Genomic DNA, 17,751 nt, shown 5'->3' with positions numbered 1-17,751 from the left:
AACTTTCTTCTTGAAAATTTGTCTTCCCCTGGCTTTTAGGACATCACACTGACTTTGTTTTCTTCCTACCTCACTGGCCATTTGTTCTTGGATTCTTTTGCTGATTCTCCTCCTTCCTCCAGTCTCTGGATGTTCAGTGTCCAGGGATCAGTAACTGGACCTCTACTTTTCTATTTATGCTCACTCTTTAGGTGACCTCAGCCAGTTTATGTCTTTACTACCATCCATGCGCTACAACCCCAATATGAACCCCATATCTTATATCTATATTCCTGCTTGATATTTCTACTTGAATGTCTAGTAGACATTTCCCAAACTGTTCCATGTTAAATTGAGGCCATAACAGCTCTCTTTCCACTACTATCAAAAGAAACAATTCCTCCAATAATCCAGTAATTCAGGCAAAAATCCATCATGCTGTCCTTGACTACTTCCTCTCCACACCTTATATTCCCCATCTTGTCCATCAGAATATTCTATATCTTAAAAATATATTCAAGATTGAATACACTCTCTACTGCGACCACCCTACTCCTAACAGGTCTCCCTGCTTTTGCTTTTGTCTCCTACCTCATATTTATCCTCATGGCCCAATCTCAACATGCTAGCCACACTGATTCCATTAAAATATTAGTCAGATCATGTCAGTCCTCTGCTTAAAAACCAGAGTCCTCAGAGTAAAGGTTAAGTTCTCACTACCTGCAGGAGGACCTATGTTAATCTGTCTCTAACTTATCTTGCTCACTATCTGCTGTTAATCTCACCCTTATTCTCTACACTATCCACTCCACCTTCTTCTTCAGATATTCCAAGCATGCTTCCACCCCAGGGCCTTTGCCCTTGCTCTTCCTTCTTCCTGGAAAGCTCTTCTTCCACAAGGCTTACTCCTTAACTTCTTTAAGTCTTTACTCAAAAGTAAAGTCTGTCCAAAATTCAACACCCTCACTATTCTTGTTCTATTCCCTTCTTGTTTTTTTTCTCTTTTCTTTTATCAGTAACATTCATATATTATTTTTACTTATTTTATCTTGTACATTATGTCTTCTCCCACTAGATCATTAGCTTTCTGAGGACAGAGCTAGTTTTGTTTGTTCTTACCATTAATATCTTCTTAGGATGTACAATAGTCCTTTAATGTGGAAAGGAAAGTAAACAAAATAACATAATTGTACAACTAAGATTTGAGACCCTTGAAACCCATGCTCTCTATTTGGGCTTGACTTTTAATTAAATTCAGTCATGGAGCAGGATTGGTTTCCGAGGCTCTAGGCCCATTCTTGGTCTAGAGAAAGCCAGGACTGTTTTCTATTCATGTCATTTACTAGCTTAAAAGTTTTCAATAGCTTCCCTATTGCCTTAGGATCAAATTCACCCCTCCATCATCTGTGCTTTTCCAAGGTTATCTCCTGGGTCAGCACTACATTTGTCTTCTCTAACTAAATTGGTCTATCTACTATTTCCCCAAATTATCTTACTCCATACTACTTCTTCTCCTTTTTTTCTCATCTGAAACACCTTCCTTCATCTCCTCCATCCATCATTGTAAACCCACCCCATTCTTCCATGATCTATTTCCTTCTCCACCTGCTGACATCCAACTCATTTATTTAACTCACATTGTGCCTCCTTTATAAAGTCTTCCTTGAATACCCCACATGAAATGAAATGCTCTTTATCTAGTAATTTTACAGTATTTTTTTTTCTATGCTTACTCCAGCTTTTTTCACAGTACCATAGTGAAGTAGTAAAGTAAGGGTCCACCCCAGTCTAGAACATAACTTCATTGATTCAAATCCAGGTCCTGACACTAACTGGTTGTATGACCTTGGGCAAGTAGTATAACCTCTCTGTGCCTCAGTTTATTTCTTTGTAAAATGAGGACAATACTTGGCTATCTTAAAGGGTTTTATGAGAATTAAATGCACTAATATGTAAAATACCTGGAATAGTGTCTCTACTCTGAATGTTTGCTATAATTGTGATGTTTGTGCTGGTTAGTAATCTATTTTCAGTCCACTTGATTTTGGGGTGTGTGAAACATAACAGCTGGATTTATTTCTAGTTGCTTAAAACATATACCTTAATTTTACTAAGTAGTAAGTATATCATTTTTTTTCTGTTTTTCCCAGTTTGAAGGTACAGGTCAATTAAATCCAGTTTAGGGGATTCTTGGTACTATAAACAATTTCATTGATTTTTTTCCTTCTGCATACACAATATACAACCACAATGCAAGTGTGAAGTTGACTTGAATTGACTTCAACTCCTGTTTATTGAGTTAACCCACTGTGAGGAACAGAAACATGAAGACAAAGTCCTCCCTTGAACTACTATCTATTCAGAAAGATCAACATATGCACAAATAACTTCCCAATATCTGTTATATGCTATATAATATATAGTTCTTTTATTTCTATTTTAAGATTTCAGCTTTCCTTAATTTCTTAATCATAGCTTTTTTATAATTTTGAATCCAGGATGCATTAGTTCATTTGAATCAGTTTCTTGTTTTAATGTGGGGACAGAAGACACTAGTTGTAGTCTATTACTGCCTACTTAGAGAAATTGTTTTTGAAACCCTGCCTGTTAACCTTTAACCCTGAGTCCTGTGCATAGTTTCCATATTCAAATAAATGGTTAACTCACTTACCAGTGGTATTTATGAGTTCTTAGCTTAGCCTGAAACTTTCCAGTCTAGTTCAGAGACCAAGGAGGTTCCAGAATCATCTCCCCAGGCTCTTCTTGAGACACATCTTTGGCTGCTTCATTTGTCTTCCCTTTCCTGGTCATGCCCCCACTCCTTTTCTCCCACCCCTCTTCACTTTCCCAGGAGGTACAATGCATCTGGTCCTCGTTGTGGATTTTTTATTTTTATAGATGTTTAATTGGTTATGCAGGTGAAAAGATGAAAAGTAAAGGGTGCATCTTTCTAAATATTTATTCAAAAAACATATTCAACAATATTCAATCTAACTTCTTGTCTTCCTCAGGGGCATTGCATCAACATCCTCTTGTTCAACAGCGGCCTGAGACACTTGACCCCTGAAGATGAATCTTGAAACTACTGCTTAATACCCATGAAATTAATTGTTTTTTCACACCTAATAGTATCTTCACTCTGCACTCTGGATAAACAGGCTCAGAAGTGGTTTATATGCCAGGTTGTTTTCCTTCTGAAAGATGATCCTTAAAGTAACTTCAGAAAACAGAAGGGCAACTCCAGAGATTAAAAAAAAAAAAAAAAAAAAGAGGTCATTATTATGTTAAAAAGCTCTTCAGTAGGCTATGATGCTGTTCACAAATGTTATAAAATAATTTTCCACCAGTTACTAATTTTAAAATAGTTTAGAGCAATAAGACTTATAAGGTGCCTATGAGGATAGTAGCTTCAATCATTTTTCTGAAGGTAGTTAAGATTAAAAAAAGTGCTCTATAGTCTGATGCAGGTCACTTTAGGATATAAAACACTAAGTATTTAACTGTTGAAAGGGACAAAGAGATATTCAAACAATGACATGGATTAAAGAGGTTGTGGTAATGGCTCCTTTTCCTAAAAATCAATAAGACTGGCCAAGAAAAGGAGAATGGTCCTTCCATATTGCTTTGGAAATCCTCCAGTACATAAGCTTCACCTTTAAGATATCTCTGAGGTCCAAGATTAGGGATTGTGAGTCAGGCTTCCCAACTGTACTCAGTGCCCTTGGACCCAGGCTAATAATGACAAAGGGAAGGAGCCACACAAAGAATCTATCTTGAAGTAGATGAAAAGAAAATACAAGAACCATTAAAATTCATCTCTATGTGTTTTCTCAGTGAGGCCATAACCAAACTATGACCACAGTGTTTTGGTGGACAGAGCCCTATCTTTTATCAAGTACTTGAACATCCCAGTAAAATGGCTATATCATTTACAGAAGATTAGAGGAATCTACATAATTCCCCAGGCCAAAAACTACTGAGAGGATGTGAAGTTCAATCAATGACCACAAGGATAAATAAAAGAGGAATTCAAGATCACAAATCTCAAAGAGATCAGTGAGGCAGATGAGACCTTCATGGGCAGAAAGAGAAACAGAGGCAGCAGAGATCTCTGTCCACAGTGCTCAGAAAAATGAAGTTGCTTTACACAAGGCTGTACTACCAGAGGATTTGACTGCAATTTCCAAGGCCCACATAAAAGGGTTAGGGAACCCATCTGTTTTGTTGAATGGTTTTCTGGAACTTCATCAAAGTGAAAAAGAACCCTACTTAATTAGTCAGAGTCTATCAGATGCACACCTGAAAGGAAGATAAAGCTAACAGTCATTAAAATGAGGGTGGGGTTCTTGGGCCTCAGTGAAGAGCACTGAAACATTTGCCAGAAAGTGGTACACTGACGTTCTTTTGTGGAGAAGAAAAAGGTCTCTGGAAGACAACCTGACATGAAAGTACCAATCATTTAAATAAGTACCAATCATTTAAAATAAAGAAAACTGTTTCAAATGTTTTTGTATTACCTTGTTTAAACTTCTCAACAAATGTGAGATTCCCAAGGAAACTGAGGCTCAGGGAAGCAAAGCAGTTTTTACCAATTTTACCTAGTTAATAAGTTTCTACCCAGAATGTAGATCTAAAATAAAAGTTTCTGAAGTCCCTGCTATTTTCACAATATGCTGCCTCCATATGGGGCAATAATCTCTGTGTGGATGAGAGAGGAAAAAGACCAAGATAGTATTTTGAAGAGAAAAACATGAAGTATTTCCATTACTGAATAGTAAGATAATCCTTGGAGTACAAATGGATAAGCCATTCTGCATGTACGTGCTGATGAGATCACTTTAATATGTCAGCTTTTGCTGGCTCCAGAGCCCCATCAGCTGAACATCGGGACATCAACATCAGCTGAACACCTATTTCTTTTCCATTAGGATTCTCTCGCCTTTAGAATCCCCAGGAACCCCCTGGGTGTCATGGGCACAGCCGACTAATGCTATCCTTTAGTAACACTGCTGCTGTTCCTCAGGTCCCAGCTGCCTATTTGCACACCTCAGGGCTCCACCAGTGGTACTGCCACCTCTCAGCTGTCTCTGCTACGCTGACAATTACTGAGCTACTTCTTTACTCTTTCCTACTCTGCCTACCTTCTCTGTGCTTGCACTTATACATTCAAATGCCTTTCAGACATCCTAATGGGATATCCTGAAGACATCTCAAACAGAACACACACAAAAAAGAAATTACCTTCTCCAAAAATCTTCTTTGCCTCTTGTGGGATGAACTTTGATGAATAAATGACACCAACACTCACAGTGACTCGAATAAAAAACCTAGAATCACCCTATGGCCTCTTTAACCAGACATCAAGTCCTATCAGTTCTACCTTTCTCACAACTGTTTTATCATTCCTCCCTATACCCCGAAGGGTGAGTTGGTAAACCAAATGCTTTTGGGCCACACACACATTCTTATTCACCTTGTTCCGGGCCTCCTTATCTTCCTCCTCTTCACTGTCTTCTGTGTTTCTTACCAGGATCATCATTCCAAAATGCATATTGTATGGAGTTACCACATTCCATACAATGCAAAGTCTTAAGTTTCAAATTTAAATCCCCTCATGATTTGCACTCTACTCATTTTTCCACTCCACATTAAATCATTGGCCCATTTACACTTTCTTAAATCTATTGACTCCAAAAGAGCATGGAGAGATGATATACACTGGAGCTCAGATGTAGACAGTGAATAATAGGGTTACATTTTCCAAGAACAAGTAAGTTAGATTATGCAGAACTGATATGTCAAAGAAGAAACAAAGGATGGCTTGGTATTCGAAATGAGCAACAATATAGGGGATTGAAAATACTGAACTTCAGCAACTCTCTTAATCACATCTGTTTTCCTGTGTTCCATGTTCCAACTAATGAAAGAGTAATCAAAGCAAACAGCTTTGGAATGAAAATAACTTTATGAAGAATGTATGGACTGACTGTAATCTGTGTAAGAAGCGTGAGTGAGTGAATACCAGTGGAGATCAGAAACAAGACTGATGGTTTGATAAAGAATCAATGGAGACTCAGAAAAAGATGAAAATGATTAACACTGAGAGATAAAGCAGCCTTCTGCAGAATCTGGGAGAAATTTCTACTAACCTTAAGGCAAACTGAAGTGTACTGGGAAAACAAAATGAGTGTCTGTGCGTTCCCACATGAAACAAAACTATTAGCAACCTGAGAGAAGGTAACAAGACACACATATTCCTTTCTCTTGCTCAGGGACACAGAGTCATATTTAAGATTTACTTAAGACTTACTTTAAGTCATATTCTAGACCCACTTATAGACCACTAACTTCTCTAAGACAACATTGTGTGTGTGTGTGTGTGTGTGTGTGTGTGTGTGTGTATATCCATCCTTATGCGGGTGTTTCTTTATAAATAGAGTAAGTAGAGAGATAAAGGTATGAGTAGAAAGCAAAAGAGTTAATGCTAAGAATTATCATCTTTTTAATAATAAGAAGAGGGATAAGAAGGAAAACATTCTTATAGCACCTAATGTGCTAGGCATTCATCCAAGTGCTTTTTATATATTAGTTAGTGTTTAGAACAACCCTGTATTAGTCAGAATACTAGCATAAGCTATGTCATGGGGAAAATAAAGTAACTCCAAAATCTTCATCTTTGGCACAAGTTTATTTCTCATTCATTCAAGGTTTGATTTGGGTAAGCTGTGACTCTCCTGCACCTCGTAACTCAAGGATTCAGGGACCCTCCACCTTGAGATACCACCCAAGGACACTGTTGTATTGAAAGAGAGGGATGCAAAGGGCAAACTGGCTCTTACCTGCCCCAGTCTTGAAATAACATATGACTTTTCCACTCCCAGGCCATGGGCCAGAAGTAGTCACATGGCCCAAATCACAGCAAGGGAGGCTGGGAAATGTTGAAGAGCCCATGGATATCCGAGGGAGCACAGTCTCATTTACAACCATATGAGAAAGATAATAGCATAATCCCCATGACTTTTATGGATGATGGGAAACTGGCAAACAAGTAAAAGTAATTTGCCCAAATTCACAGTTAATAAGTGATAGACCTGGAGACAAGCTGGCCTAAAAACAGACACATAGACCAGTGGAACAGAGTAGAGAGCCCAGATATGGACCCTCAACTCTACGGTCAAATAATCTTCGACAAAACAGGAAAAAATATACAGTGGAAAAAAGACAGTCTCTTCAATAAATGGTGCTGGGAAAACTGGACAGCTATATGTAGAAGAATGGAACTCAACCATTCTCTTACACCGTACACAAAGATAAACTCAAAATGGATAAAAGACCTCAACGTGAGACAGGAATCCATCAGAATCCTAGAGGAGAACATAGGCAGTAACCTCTTCGATATCAGCCACAGCAACTTCTTTCAAGATACGTCTCCAAAGGCAAAGGAAACAAAAGCAAAAATGAATTTTTGGGACTTCATCAAGATCAAAAGCTTCTGCACAGCAAAGGAAACAGTCAACAAAACAAAGAGACAACCCACGGAATGGGAGAAGATATTTGCAAATGACAGTACAGACAAAAGGTTGATATCCAGGATCTATAAAGAACTCCTCAAACTCAACACACACAAAACAGACAATCATATAAAAAAAAATGGGCAGAAGATAGGAACAGACACTTCTCCAATGAAGACATACAAATGGCTATCAGACACATGAAAAAGTGTTCATCATCACTAGCCATCAGGGAGATTCAAATTTAAACCACATTGCGATACCACCTTACACCAGTTTGAATGGCCAAAATTAGCAAGACAGGAAACAACATGTGTTGGAGAGGATGTGGAGAAAGGGAACCCTCTTACACTGTTGGTGGGAATGCAAGTTGGTGCAGCCTCTTTGGAGAACAGTGTGGAGATTCCTCAAGAAATTAAAAATAGAGCTTCCCTATGACCCTGCCATTGCACTACTGGGTATTTACCCCAAAGATACAGATGTAGTGAAAAGAAGGGCCATCTGTATCCCAATGTTTATAGCAGCAATGGCCATGGTCGCCAAGCCGTGGAAAGAACCAAGATGCCCTTCAACGGACGAATGGATAAGGAAGATGTGGTCCATATACACTATGAAGTATTATGCCTCCATCAGAAAGGATGAATACCCAACTTTTGTAGCAACAGGGATGGGACTGGAAGAGATTATTCTGAGTGAAATAAGTCAAGCAGAGAGAGTCAAGTATCACATGGTTTCACTTATTTGTGGAGCATAACAAATATCATGGAGGACAAGGGGAGATGGAGAGGAGAAGGGAATTGAGGGAAATTGGAAGGGGAGGTGAACCATGAGAGACTATGGACTCTGAAAAACAATCTGAGGGTTTTGAAGGGGTTGGGGGTGGGAGGTTGGGGGAACCAGGTGGTGGGTATTAGAGAGGGCATGGATTGCATGGAGCACTGGGTGTGGTGCAAAAACAATGAATACTGTTACGCTGAAAAGAAATAAAAAATTAAAAAAAAATAAGTGGTAGACCTAATACTTGAACCAGACAATCTGATTCCAGGATCCATGCTTCTAAAAATTATATCATAATGCCTCTCAAAAATAATAGAAATACCAGTGATTTCATTAATGGTTTACATCAGTGAAACAAACAGTGAATGGTGATAGAAAACCTTCTCTTAAAATCTCAGAGCCAGGTCACATGAGCACCAGCTGGACACTGGGAATTAGGCGTGAAATGTACAATCATCTTTCCATAGATCTGAGAAAGGGCTCAGCCAGAAGGCTGGGATTCAGCAAGGACAATCAAGGGAAATTCCTGCATCTTGCTTATTGGAAAACACATAGAGATATCTCTCTTACTGAGGAGGAGTAGCATGAAGAAAATCAACTCAAGACATACGAGAAAAGTACTGAAAATACAAGATAAAGGAAATAGGAGATTGACAATATAGGAGTTTATTCTCAAGAGCAGGGGTGAGCAAACTTTATGTAAAGGTCCAGATTGTAAAGGTCCATATTTTAAGCTTTGCAGACCATACTGTTTCTGTCACAATTACACAACTCTGCAAAAAGGCACAAAAGCAGTCATAGAAAATACATAAATGAAAGAGGTGTGGCTATATCTCAATATAGTTCTGCTTTCAGAAACAGACAGAGAACTAGATTTGGCCCATGGACTTAGTTTGCCAAACCTTGCTCTAAAGAAAATGAAATTAAGAAATATTAACAATCAATAAACATTTGAAAAATATTCAATGTAGTAGGAATCCAAGAATTATGAATCTAAACAATGATGTAATTGTTTATCAACAAACAACTGACAAATATTTTTTAAGAAGTTATTGTTAGAAGATGTTCAGTGGAATGATTTTATATACTTCTGAAAAGGGTGTGAATAGGTGAAATTCAGCCTGAAATTAATCAGTTGTAGAAAATTATATATATATATATGTACACATATATATATAATGTATACATACATATCATGTTAAATGAAATAAATCAGAGAAAGACAAATATTGTATGATATCACTTATACATGGAATTAAAAAACCAAACTCAAAAATAGAAAGTAGAATGGTGGTGGCTGGGAGCTGGAGATTGGGGTAAGGGGAAGATGTTGGTCACAGCATACAAATTTCCAGTTATAAGATGAATGAGTTCTGGGGGTCTAACGCACAGCGTGGTGACTAGTATTTTAATAATACCATTTTGTGTACTTAACAGTTAATAAGAAAGTAGAACTTAAATATTTTCACCAAGTCTTTTGTATAAAAGAGATAATTACATGAGGTAATCGATATGTTATCTTATTTTGGCTATCATTTTGTAATATATGTGTATCAAATTATCACATTGTATACCTTAAACTTACACAAGGTTATATGTGTGCATATTATTATATATCTCAATTAAGCTGGAAAAATATATACATGCATTTGTATGTGCCAATTTTATAAGTATTTATTTAAGACTGTATAAGATAAAGACAGAACATAAGCCATAAAATGTTAATGGTGAGTTAGGATGCAGCATATGGGAAGATACATCTTTACTTATTTATTTATTTTTTTACTTTTTAGTCTATATTTTTTTTTAAGATTTTATTTATTTATTTGACAGACAGAGATTACAAGTAAGCAGAGAGGCAGGCAGAGAGAGAGAGAGGAGGAAGCAGGCTCCCTGCCAAGCAGAGAGCCCGATGCGGGGCTCAATCCCAGGACCCTGGGATCATGACCTGAGCCGAAGGCAGAGGCTTTAACCCACTGAGCCACCCAGGCGCCCCTACTTTTTAGTCTATATATTCTTAATTTGTTTTCTTTTAATAAAATAAAATTAAGATGAAGGTACATCTATGAATTTTTCTACATAAATGTTTCACAATCAGAAAAAAATTATAAAATATAAAAGGAATTTTGTATTCCTTTTAAGTCAGACTTGAACTGAATTTTCAGCTATAAACTAGCTGATCTTAGTCAAATTACTTTATATCTCTGACCTTTAATTTTTTCACCTAAAAGAGTAGATATAATCACTGTGTGTGTGTGTGTGTGTGTGTGTGTGTGTGTGTGTGTGTGTGAGGTAGCATATATTAGAGTCTCAATAAATATTAGTTAGACTTTTAGAAAGACATAAATTTTGGATTGCGTGGAAAGGGCTGAGAGACTGGGAAACTGGGAAATGATCATTGTAAAAGCTTTGAAAGTTGAGGAGAGACAGCTAAGAGATTTTTTGTACATGGTGGGAGGGGAAAGAGAAGGGGAGAGAAATGGAGAGTGAGAGAGGAGACATAAGGGAGAGGGGTTGGGGAGAAAAAGGGACAGAGAGAGAGGGAGAAGGAGGAAGACTGAAATTGTTGCAGCGATATTTCTGTGAATGGTGGATTATGGATGATTTTCCTGGTCAGGATTCTGATGACTGTAAAACACTTTCACTTAGGAGTTGAGAGACAGAACGGGATGCAGGAAGAAACACTATGGTTTCTTTTCTGAACCCAGGAGCTGAAAGAAAAGCCCACTTTTAGAAGAAAGCTGGCAAATAGGCCCTGGGGATTAGGCACCAGGGCCAAAGTGGGGGCTCAACACAGCAGGAAGCTCAGGTTGTGAGTGTCAACGCCTGATGAACAGGGAATGCCTAGGGAGGAAGGTCGCCACCGACTGCACCCCAGATCCTACCCCTGTGGGTTTGTTCCCTGAGAGTTCCACATTGCAGCAAAGCTCCTTCAACATAGCACAGAGTCGCAGTAGAAACATTTAGGGAAGTAAAGGAGGAGGAAAAGAGAAAAAAAGAAATAAATACCTAAGAGATGAAATGAGAAAAGGACTAGGCTCTCACAGTGGGTCTTCAGAGCAGAGGAATACTCTACCTTGCTGCTGGGCAGGTCACCGGGGAATCTTTCATAGACAAAAGAGCCCATTCACCAGACACCAGAGAGGCAAGGGGGGGCATCAGTAGCAGTTTAGCAAACAGTTCCTCAAGTATCCCTTGCTCTTCTCACCTCCAAGCACCGCAAAAGTGTATCTTCACACCAGAAGCATTTTCCAAATGCTCCTTGTCTGTCTCTTCCTCACATTCCTACTCCCACCTTATACCCCACTAAACATGTGCACACATGTCAGCTCTTCTGGCTGACTCCTTATTTACATCTTTACCTTTGAGCATTAATGTCCCTATATCTGGGCTGTGACTCCTAGAACTCTCTGTTGAAGCCTGTGTGACACTCACTGCTCTGCAATGGCATTGTCTGTGTGCTGGTCAGTCTCATGCACTGAACTGTGGTGAGCAGTTTAAGGACAGAGATGCTGTCTCATGGCCATTTTTCCCACATTCCTATCACAGTATCCAGTATACAACTGTGGCTGGGCTTTTCTTACAGTCACTTGTCAGCATGCCTCCTTCATCACCACACCCAACAGAGCTCCTTTAGTTTAAGAGCCAACTCCTGGCACACAAGACAAAGTGATCTCAAGAATCCTGGAATGAGAAGCAAAGAGCAGCCAACAGAGACCTGTACACAATGGGGATGATGGACTCGGGCTGTGGCAACAGACAGGATCAGGACTGCAAAAAATGGCATAATTTCAACCTTACTCACCTTCTGAACATCTTTCCATTTTGTTTAGTATTTCTTGCAATATTGTAAAGTATTTGCCAAAGACAGGACAGAGGTGAGTGTAGGAACTCAGTCTACCAGTCTCCATTTGACTTTTCATTATTGTTCTCCATACAATCTTAAACCTAAATCTGTAGTCCCTCTTTTCTTGGCAATCAGTCAGAAACCCATTCTTGGTAGAACTGAAGACATGATTCCTTTGTTAATAAGGAAATCAGAATGACACTACTTACTTTATTTACTGAGCACTCATTCTAAGCCCATGTCCTATGCTAGGTGCTTTACATACATTTCAATTAGTCCTCAAAGAAACCTTTGAAATGAACATTATTGTCCAATTTTGCACATGAAGAAGCTGATGAAAGGTGAGTCATTTGCCCAAGGTAATATATTTAAAAAGCATTTATAGTCAGAATTTGATACAAGTCTTTTTGTCCTGTCCAAACTGTACTGCCAAGAATTTCAGATATAAAGGACTGAGTAGAGATCATTTAGCAGAAATTGAGTTAAGACCCCAATCTCAAATTCTATGTTCAACTATGATGGCAAATGACTTATCTAGAAGACCAGGGATTGGGTTAGACTAGTGATAAATGGGCAGCCTTTGAGACTTCAGCTGTAATGATAGCAATCACAGACCTCAAAAGCATGTTGGAAGTTGACCCCAATTAACACCACTGGGCATACTCAGTTTAGCTGTAATATCATGTAACTTCTACACATCCTTAAAGCTCCAGGTTCTGTTTTCCAGGATCATTGATGACAGTTTTGTTTTCAGAACAAACAGCTAGAGGGGGATAAGGATTCCCAGTGGATATTTAGTCGCTAGCAGTGTCTATGACCCACATTTTAAGCCCTAGAAGTAAACACAGTCCGCTTGCCAAGAGGTCTGTCCATCATGTTGGTTCAGACAAAGATAAACCCAATTAGGTATAACCAAGAAAGTGAAGAAAGTTGCTGTGTGGAGGAAAATTCTGTACCATTAAAAAGGCATCAAGACAAATCTACTTTTCTAGGGGTTTAAGAGTGCCAGGGTAACTGGATTAACTCTGACATCTGTGCTCAGATTTGAACCTTTGGTAGAAGAAAAGCTTACAGCTTAATTTTGCAAGACCCAGCATGGAAACTTTGTTGACCAGTAGGGAGATGGGGTATGAGAAAATTGGATTAGAGTTTCTGATATAAGGGCTTGAACAATCAAGAAGAAAACGCAGTTAAAAGCAGTTGTACCAGACAAGTCTTTCCTCTGTGTGATGTTTCAATTCCAGAAAAGATCACAAGCTGGATAACCAAACCATCGCTGATCTGTTCCATCCAGCAAGTGGCAGAATCTGAAAAGCTTTTGTGCTGGTAACTGTAAGGAATAAATCCTTTTTAAAGACAATAGTTTTAAGCTCTTATTATTTCCACTTCTTTTAGAGAAAAAGGAGCAGCCATCTCCTAAAAGAATGCTCCATCTTTACTTGTTACTGATGTTCCTACCTCTATCCTCTATCTCACCACCCATTTCAGTCAGCAACCAACTTCCCTTTTCCCACTCCAACTATACATGAGTTGGTGTCAGTGGTAATGCCCTTCCCAATGTTCTCAAAATCCCTATCATTTAATTTAAATTGTTATTTTTTTAATTAAATATATTAAATTTATATTAAATCATTTATATTATATTATTAAATATACAATTTATTAAATATATTAAAATTATAATATATTAAAATTGTTTATACATCTCCCACATAAGAATGTAAGCTCTTTATCTTATCCATTTTTCTTGTCAGTATCTAGCACAGTGTGACACACATGGCAAGTTCTCAAGAAAGGTTTATTGAATGAATTCACAGATGGATGGATGGATGGATGGATGGATAAATGACTGACCTACAGGATCCTCTGAAGGCTTGTTCTAGGAAGACATGCCTGGATGATCTTGCAGAACATTCCAGCTCCTCCTGTCTTCTTCTGATGAGTTACTTAACATCACTGAGGTTTATATTTCTTATTTATAAAATGAAAGCAATGCTACCCATTTCATTAGGTTGTTGTGAATCTCAGAGTAGGTAACTCAGGGTGAGTGCTGATCCATGAACCAGACATTGTTCCTCATCACTCTCCCTATATTTAGTCTATCTTCTACTGGCATAAGTTGCCCAGGGTTACACTAGGACAGTAGCAACCATGCTATAATGAGGCAAAATTATAATGTGGCTCCAAAAGCTCAGGAATTTGAGTGTTCAGAGGACTTTTTTTTTTTTTTTTACTGGGGCAGGAAAAGAACTATGTCAATTCCTCAATTCAGCTTACTTTACAATAGAAACTTTGTAAATTAGAGTATGTAAGAATACTCCCAAACTTCCACTTCCCACAAATTAAAGAATAAATATTATGAAGAACTTCCTGGCTTATGACACCTAAAAATGCTGGATAAAAGATGTTAAAATGCTTAAATGAGTTGTCAGGAAAAAAATGGAAATCATTAGAGTCTAAAAATATAAGAAAATACAAATTTTCAGAGGTAACCACCCTAAAGTAATCAGACCCTGAAAACATTTGCTTATTCCTGGTGGCCTAGAGGAAATCAAGGAGGGATAAAGATACAATGCCTAGGACCTGAACAGGATGAACACACACACAATTCCTTAAATAGGCCAGGACCCAGAAATTGACACCTTTAATGCAAGGGTAAACCAAAAGAAGAAAATCTAGCCCACAAAAGAACATAGTAAAGAAATATTTTATCTCAATCTTGACTCTGAGTAGAGACTAAAATTCCTATTCACAAGTAGTTCTCATAAGGTTTTAGAGCCAGAATCTGGAATTTACACTCCATATGTGATCCCCAAATACCTAACCTTAGAATTTAATTTTTTTTAAAGATCTTATTTATTTATTTGACAGAGACACAGCAAGAGAGGGAACACAAGCAGGGGGAGTGGGAGAGAGAGAAGCAGGCTTCTCAGTGAGCACAGAGCCTGATGCAGGGCTCAATTCCAGAACTCCAGGATCATGACCTGAGCCAAAGGCAGTTGCTTAAGGACTGAGCCACCCACATGCCCCCTTAGAATTTAATTTAAAGTGACTCAAGATTACTAATGCCTTCCTAGGTAAATATACATACCTTAAGCAAAGGCCTCAAGTATCTCCTCAGGTAATTATAAACTCACTAAAATATAAAAATACAAAGCACAAGAGGAAATAAGACATTTGAATGAGAATAAGTAGAAATAACAATAGGATTATAGTTACAAAAATGGCTGATATTGGAATTACCAATTAGGAAATATAAAGTGGTTAGGTTTGATATAATTATTTTTACAAAAAGAATATTTGAGGTATAATAAGGTGTAGGAACTATGAAATGTGATCAGGTAGATTTGAAGAAAGAACCAAATAGAACTTCTAGGTGAAAAAAAAAACGCATAATAAATGAACTAAAAACACAGTAGATGGATATAGCATTAGATACAATGAAAGAGAGAATTAATGAACTGGAAGGAAGAACTGAAGAGTTATTCAATGTGAAGAAGAGGGGAAAAGAAATTGAAAAAAAATTAAATGAAAGTTAAGACATGGGAAGGAGATGATAGCAGTAGACATTGTAGTCATGCTGTTACGGATACTCTGGGGTTTCTCTGAGAGGCTCCTGATTAGAGGTGTCAATGAAATATATAAGCCATTACACAAGTTGTTCTGGATATTCCCAATGGATTGAATAACATGTTTGAAAATGGACTTGGGCGTCTGAAGACTCTGGTTTCTCAAATTACATAGTAGAGCTTTGATTGATTAATCTTAGAAGCTTAAAGTGAAAATAAGAAAAATAATGGACAGGCACCTGGGCGGCTCAGTGGGTTAAAGCCTCTGCCTTCGGCTTGGGTCATGATCCCAGGTTCCTTGGATCAAGCCCCACACTGGGCTCTCTGCTCAGCAGGGATCCTTCTTCCTTCTCTCTCTCTGCCTGCCTCTCTGCCTACTTGTGATCTCCATCTGTCAAATAAATAAATAAAAATCTTTTTTAAAAAAGAAAGAAAAATAATGGAACATTTTATTCTCTGGAACATATGGATTTCAAGGGCATCAAGAAGAGACCCAAATTAGATCTGGAACTTAAAAATGAAAGCATAGGCGCTCATTTCAATGCCTATACCTCCAGAAAGTAGACCATATATTTGCCAAAGAACTCTTTAAAGATTTGCCAACAGCTTTAGAAATTCTTGATGATATAATGAAAAACAGTACATTGGGAGAAACAGAGTCAAAGCCAAGAAGTTGTTTTTTATTATCTACATGTCACAACTTATCAAAATACTGCACTTCGATGGGTGGTTTGGGGACCAATGGAAAACATCAACCCTAAAAATCATAAGGACTTAGTGAACTATGTAATCACATAAGGTGCCAAGAAGAGTCCCTACTGTATCTGGAAGAGTTTCCTATGATGAATAACTTGAGTTAGCAAGGTTTCATTTTTGTGACTTTTGTCCACACACAAAGAAGAAATACCAACTCTGCCTCCATGAAAATTCACAGGAAATAAGAACTGAATGAAGAATGACAAGGTGGCTTCAGCACACCTCGCAAGAGCTGTTGAAACTGTTGGTTAGGCACATCCATATGCAATCTCTTTCAGGGGTGTAAACACACTGATTGATAACTAGAATTGCCATTCCAGAGTAGGAATAAATTTATCTAGCAAAACAACTAAGCTCATTTGTCATGGCAACCTCTGTCCTAGCTTCCAGTCTTTCCATATTTCCTACACAGATAGAGAATTGTGGGGAAGCTATATGAGTTATGAATCAGCCATAATTGCAGACATGTTACATATTATTCCTAAAAATAATATGTGCTTATGGATTCATATCACTGAAAATAAAGTTGCACAAGCCAAAATTCCTCTAAAAACAAACATGTTGTTGCAACTCTATGGTTCAAGTTCAAATTATAATGATATTGAGAGGTTAATGTTATAATAGAAGAATTCTCATCCCCTGAGCTTGAAGCTGACTGCAGTGCAAGGGTAAAGCAAAAGAAGAAAATCTGAACTTAACACTGCAGATGCTAAGACAGCTCAAGATGTGTGCACTGAATGTATTTAGGATCAGAGCTATTGCTGTTGTTAGTTTCATTGAGCAAGATTTTAACTGGATTTGCAGTAACCTATGCTGGTTTTGTGATTTAAATGCTCTTAATAAAAATATTTTGAATATACTGGTAGTTATAAAACTACCAGAGATCTGCATGTTTTAAGCTATTAAACTTTAAAGGAAAAAAATAAAAAATGAACATATGTATTTGAGAAAGAAGACATGGAGACTATAATTAAGATATCTAACTTATATTAAATTAGAATACAAGAAAGAAGTAATAGAGAAAATGTAGAAGCAATATTCAAAGAGATGTTGACAAAGAATTATTATGAATTTACAAAAGACAGAAATCCTCAGATTTAAGAAACCCAATGAATCTCCAGCAGAATAAATAAAAAGAAATACAATGCAGATAGATAATTTGTAATGAGACTGCAGAACATGAAAAGAGGGAAGGAAGGAAGGAAAGAAGGAAGGAAGGAAGGAAAAGGAGAGGAGGGGAAGGAAGGAAGGAAAAAGAAAGGAGGGGAAGGAAGAAAGGGAGGGAGGAAAGTAGGGAGGGAGGAGAGAAAAG

The 17,751-nt window shown here is 37.8% G+C and overlaps 1 pseudogene; it reads left to right on the top strand.

Annotated features, from left to right (window-relative positions):
* Positions 1 to 17,060, top strand: part of LOC111148843 — a 142,424-nt pseudogene extending 125,364 nt beyond the window's left edge.
* Positions 17,061 to 17,751: the final 691 nt, after the last annotated feature.

Source organism: Enhydra lutris, unplaced genomic scaffold, assembly GCF_002288905.1.
Source record: "Enhydra lutris kenyoni isolate GAN:26980312 unplaced genomic scaffold, ASM228890v2 scaffoldscaffold21, whole genome shotgun sequence".
Classification (NCBI taxonomy): Eukaryota; Metazoa; Chordata; class Mammalia; order Carnivora; family Mustelidae; genus Enhydra; species Enhydra lutris.
The sequence above is the reverse complement of the archived record's forward strand: the minus strand, read 5'-3'. Positions and strand labels throughout refer to the sequence as shown.